This window comes from Astatotilapia calliptera, chromosome 17 (genome assembly GCF_900246225.1).
Source record: "Astatotilapia calliptera chromosome 17, fAstCal1.2, whole genome shotgun sequence".
Taxonomy (NCBI): domain Eukaryota; kingdom Metazoa; phylum Chordata; class Actinopteri; order Cichliformes; family Cichlidae; genus Astatotilapia; species Astatotilapia calliptera.
Genome location: NC_039318.1, coordinates 4133392 through 4139779, shown reverse-complemented (window position 1 = coordinate 4139779; position 6388 = coordinate 4133392).

Below are 6388 nucleotides of genomic sequence, written 5' to 3'. Positions count from 1 at the left end.
TATTGGAGTTGTGATTCTTTTCCTTCTTTTGAACTACTACACAGATCTTAGGGTTCCCCTACCTGCTGAATTCCACTGTAGCCCTTGACTGTACTCATTTTACTTTTAAGGTGTGGATGCAAAGTCACCCTATACAATGTAGACAGCAGAAAATTGTTATTTTTTAAAATTCCCTTTCACTGCTTGTGTGCTACATTACAGATTCAAGCTGAGTACAGTCCTTAGAGTTAGAATTTAGATTTGAATAACATTTGTAGTATCATGTTCTATCTAATATTGTTTTATTATTATATTAACATAGCACAAAGTTAAATTTTTACAGAGATGTTTAGTAGAATTGTCCTTCAAGAAGCTACTTTTTACTTTCTTACTGTGAGTACATTTCAGAGCCTGTGCTTTTCACTTTTTTTGAGCAAAGAAGTTGCTTCAGTATTTCAACTTTTTACTGGAGTATTTTTTTAAAACAGCTATCAGTACTTCTACTTAAAGAAAGTCTGGGGCGATTGTGGATCAAGAGTTGGCAGTTCGTCTTGTCAATTGGAAGGTTGCCGGTTCGAGCACCGGCTCAGACAGTCTCGGTCGTTGTGTCCTTGGGCAAGACACTTTACCTGTTGCTTACTGGTGGTGGTCAGAGGGCCTGGTGGCGCCAGTGCCTGGCAGCCTCGCCTCTGTCAGTGCGCCCCAGGGCAGCTGTGGCTGCCACCAGTGTGTGAATGGGTGGATGACTGAATGTGGTGTAAAGTGCTTTGGGGTCCATAGGGACTAAGTAAAGCGCTATACAAATACAGGCCGTTGACCATTTTTTGCCACCTCCGTCATGTACAGAGTGAATTGACTATTGGCTACTTTGTTGTGCTTTTTTTAAGTAGTATTCAGGAATAATTCTCCAGACTTCTTGAAGGTTATTGAAAATCTGACCTTTGGAGGCTGACCACCTTTTGTTCTGTGTATTGTCAAGATGATCCCACACTGCTTTAATAATGAAGATGTCAGAGCTGTGGAAGTCCAGTCCATTAGTAATACTGTGCCTCTGTGTGATGTGTTTTACTGCATTAGTGGTGGGCTTGAGAATCTGAAGTTCCTCCAGATTCCCTGAATCTTTTAATTACGTTATGCACCGTTGAAGGTGAAATATCCAAATCTCTTCCTTCTTTCTTTGAGGAACATTGTTTTTACACATTTCAATAATTTTCTTCACGTATTTGTTGGCGATCCTCGGTCCATCTTTGCTCCTAAAGGGCTAGATGTTTCTTGAATGCTACTTTTGTACCAAATCATAGTTACAATCACCTGTTAACATCACCTGTTTCAAATCACATTATTATTTAACCAATTTACCTGATTACTAGTTGTAAATTGCTCCCGTCCCAACCTTTTTTTGGAATGTGTTACAGGTCTGAATGACAGGAAAGGATGAACATTTACAAATGAAGTTGACCAGGCAAAACTTTTTAAAGAAAAATTTGTGTTTACCATACTGTTCCAACGTTTTCTGATATTTAGTTGTTTTTTTTTTCTGTGCTGCATAATTCCATGTATCTTGCTTCACATCTTTGTCTTCAATATGTATCTACTATGTAGAAAGCAGTAAAAATAAAGGTCAGCTGTTTAAGGTTTGTATGGTGGAATAGTTTGCACTATTGTAATATTGTAATGCAGGTTTCCTTTGCATAAATCTTCCACTGCACCAAGGGCGTAGATTTGGTTTTGGCATTGGTGGGGACGGATGATTCAACCACCGAACCCTGCCCCGTTTCTTTTTTTTTTTTTTTTTCCCTTTTCGTCTTTGCTTCTTGATTTAATAAAAAAAAAAAAAAAAAAAAAAGGAGAAATATACTTGCCTACATATGCTATTCTACGTGCTTTTAAACCATTTAAAATTACAATTCATAGTTTTATATGTGAATTATATAATGTTAAGTTACTATTAAACAAATGACTAAGTATTTTATACTTTAGTTTACTTCAACCATATTTCATATAAATCAGATATCATACAAAAATAAAAATAGCTTAAAATACAGTCATGGCAATAAAAGAATATGACTTTAAGGACTTAACAACATTACTTCAGTTATACTACACCAACATCTCTGATACATTAGCACTAAGGGAACACTGAATGACCTGGTGGTTTTTGTCCATAAAACTACTCATCTAAAATTACCACAAAGTAAAAGATCTCTTAGCAAAATTATGCAACATTTTAGGCACACTATTGCCCCTATCAAGTCAGTGAGCTGGGGTGTTTTACTCTAAACATGAACTACTGTTACAGCAACAGACATGGACTACTGGTGTCCCACACAACAACTCAATGTCCACTATGTGAAGGAGCCAAACACATGCCTGCTCCTCTCATTAACTGAGAAACTGCTGGCATATTTGTTTTACATCTATACTGTCCAGTCTCTCCTGGTGGACATGGCAACAGGTTATTCATGGTTACATACAATTTTAGACTGATGTGGGCCAAAGCCTAAAACGATGCGCCGGGAGTTTGCTGTTCTCCCCGGTTCAGATATTTGAAGTTTGCACAGCTACATTCTCGCCTGAAAATTTTTTAAAAGTTTATTTTGCAACCCAGAAAGAGTAGGGGAGACCGGGGATAGTTGTAACATTTTTCACATTTCTGTCTGTAAATTGAAGCTCTTTTAAGGTAGTGGATTCAAAATGTAATGCAAAGTATTTACATGTCTCAACTATTAAATAGTGCAGTTATTTTCTCTGCAGCACAATTACCCATTGCATGGTATGGTCTCAAACACAAAGAGTGAAATGTTACAATTAACCCCATAGTCTGGGTTAGTTGTAACACATCCTGGGGTAAAATGTAACACAATGAAATAAGGGTACTAACAAAACATTAACATGTAATCTTTGTTTATTCAACACATGAATGCACTTACATCCATTTATGTAGCTATGTGTGTGTGTGACAGAATGCAGAAATCTAGCTTTTGAACATATTCCAACCCCCCAAAAAAGACAAATTATGGAATTTTCTGCAACTGAATATTTCATTAATTTTGGTTGGTCTTCCTTGAGTTTGGCCTCATTGGCTCAGTGGGCATTATAACCTACAACTCTTGCACCAATTTTGAACATAACAATGAAGCTGAAAAAAATGTAGTTGTTCACCAGCATCGCAATTCCATTACTTTTTATCATGGCTTACCTTGGTGTGGTTTGCAAAGTGCTTCAGAAAGATGAGGGAATCTGTTTCTTGCACCCATCCTGATTTATTTCCACTTTTTTTTTTTTTTTTTTTTTTTTTTAATAAATAGGACAGGGGGAATGAATGAGAGAAAGAGGGGGAGAGAAAGAAAGAAAACCAAAGGGGAGAAGAGACGGTGAGAAGGGGGGGGAAGAGAGAGAAAAAAAAAAAAAAAAGAACTCCTGGGTCACCTGTATGGAGAAAAAAAACAAACAAACAAAAAAAACAAACAGAGGAGACAGCAAACAACAAAGAGCAACATAATAATAGAGAAAACAAAGCACCATCACAATAAACTAGCTAGTCATAGATATCAATATTTACTAAATAATAAACGATATTGTGCAGCACGCAAGATAGACAGCGCACAGTGTGCTTTGAGGCAGCAGCCAAGAAAGCTTTAGTCCGCGTCTGTGAATACCCATGTGTGCATACCTGTGTGGATCAGCATGCTTGCATTCCAAAGGTTTCTCCATGTAATGATCTGCTAGGGAGTGTGGGGGGGCCACAGCCCCGTCCTCCAGGGTGTGAAGCGGGTATGGAGGAGATCAAAACTCCAGACATCCAGAGGCCCCCAGAACACAAGAGACCATGGAAGACCAACAGAGGGGCAGCCGCGCCACTGTTCCAGTAAGAGCTGAGGAGAGTCCCAGATGAGGGCTCGCCCAGCAGCCGCGGAGCAGAAGTCAGGGGGAGTTGCAGTGACGCGCCCGTGAGCTCCGCCGGCCCCCAGCTGTGCCTGAGTGACCGAGCCCCAGGCCGAGAGGCCGGGGGCACCCCACCTCCAAAGGGGCCCAAGCGAGCCCCAGGCCCCAGGACCCGACAAGCGGCCGCCAAGGAGTGAGCCGGTGTGTACCCGGACGCCCACCCCCAGACACAAAGAACCACCAACACACCGACACCTGAGGGAGTCCGCCACCGGCAGGGGAAGTGGTGGTGGGTGGAGATAGGCCTCCAAACCTTGGAGGGCCTAAGATGTCCCCAGAGAGGTGGCGTCTGATACCCAACCTGACATATAGACACAGACATACAGGCACACACAGACACAAACATCCATTCCCACCCTCATGCTCTCATGTGCACTCACTCCACACTCAACCAACGTGGAGACAGACATAAAGAGACGCTGTACACACGATCACACTCCCCAAGCGTACTCTACAAACCGGGTCTAGGTGCCCCCGCCCCTGGAGGGAATTGCACCCAGACCCAGGTGGTGTTACCCTTTTCCCTGCGGTGGGGAGAGGCAGACCACCCCGACTCCGCAGCAGCAGGGAGGCCCCACACCCCAGACCGCAGTCGGACGGCCAACTCCTCCTACTAGCCCTCCCGCTCCAGCAGGCCGCAGAGAATGGGGGTGGGAGAAGACTCCAAGTACTTCCTACTGGTCCATCTCTGACACAGTGGTCTGCATAATGTATGCGTGGGAACACAAACAGTGGAGGAATTGTGTTGCCAATGGCATTAACCGCATATACAAATGCGACCAGTGAACCTCTCTCTGCTGATGTCGTTGCCCCAACTTGTTTAATATAAGTTAAAGTAATAGTGTGGCAAGTTGTAACATCTGCATTATTGTTACAACTAACCCAGACTGTTGCTGTTACAACTGACCCAGACTCCTATAGCCATGAACTAGCTAACATTACAGCCAACGGCTAAAACATTAGCACTAAAGACTTACACAGAATATATCCCCACAGACATACAAATAACATAATTTAAGTTTGATGAGTTTAACTGCAAAGCAGATAATGCTATCACAAATTGAAATAAAGTAGAAAAACTTACTTTTTGGCATACAAATTACTTTTTTTCATGTTAAATTGTCTGTGTTTGACAAAATGTGCTGATTTTTCACGTGTGATAGCAGAACTGAATTGGGCATGCACAGGATGAGTCACATCATTTGAAACTTAGCCCTGATTGGAGAAATTGGAAGTGTTACAACTGACCCACGTTACAACTATCCCCGGTCTCCCCTAATAAGAGGGGCACTGAAATTCGGGATTGTCCGAGAAAAAACGGGAGGGTTGGCATGTATTGCCTTGCATTGCCTGTAACGTTATTATGATGTACAGGTTTTATGAGTGAACTTGACTTTAAGTGACTTACAGGTTTCTTTGAAAAATACTTTCTTATATCCAGGTTCTTTTTGCTGCCATCCTCCTCTCCTGCTCGCAGCGCAGGATTGCCGCTGCTAAAACTAAACAGAGCTCCCTGAAAGGCACAGCCAATCACATTGGCCATATTTGTCACATGATATAGGACTCCAGTAGAGAACGTAATTTAACTCTTTCTGCACCGCTGGGTGAATGAGACGTTGACAGATCGCTTTTTTTTTTTTTTTTTAAATTTCTATCGGTTTTGTTTTTCTTTACTCGAAGAGATCAAATTATTGGTGGGGACAATTCAATAATCGCTGGATATTGGTGGGGACATGTCCCTTCCGTCCATGCCAAATCTACGCCCTTGCACTGCACCCAAGTCTTAATCAGAATAATATGTGCACACTGCTCTACAATTCCTATCAGTCATTTCTTATATCAAAAGCATATTTATTTTTCTTCAGCGTCCTCTCATTTATTAGAATTGCCACACTGTTTTCAGAGAGAAATGCGTGAAACCTGCTCTAACACTTTGTTTTTCAGTCACTATGTTCTGCTCTTGGCATAATGGTTGTTTTTACTGATGTGAACTGGCTGAATCTTTGTATATGAATTCAAATGTATTATTAATGGCGACATTGCAGTAATTTCCCTAAATTAGTCCATCTCATAGAATATAAGTAAAATACAACTTATTTTCTTATATTTTACTGCACTGATCCAGTGTAACCCAGTAACCTCCTGCCTGTTTAAGTAAAAAGTTAGAAGCACCCAGTGTAAAGCCAAAAGTTACCTTGGATCAGACTAAATTCTGGTTGGCAGTATAAGCTTCAGGTACTTCTATCAGAAGTCATATCATCAATAAACACTTATTAAAAAGCTGTTAGCCATGACTGATCAATGTCATCAAACAAAGTGATTAACATGAACAAACAACTCTACGCACACAAGACTTGTGAAAGACTGATATAAACCGCACTGATGACAGATAACAAAAGCTTAGAGGTTTAGATTAAAAAGTGATTTAATCTTTCTTTTAGACACAAACAATGTAAGGCTCAGA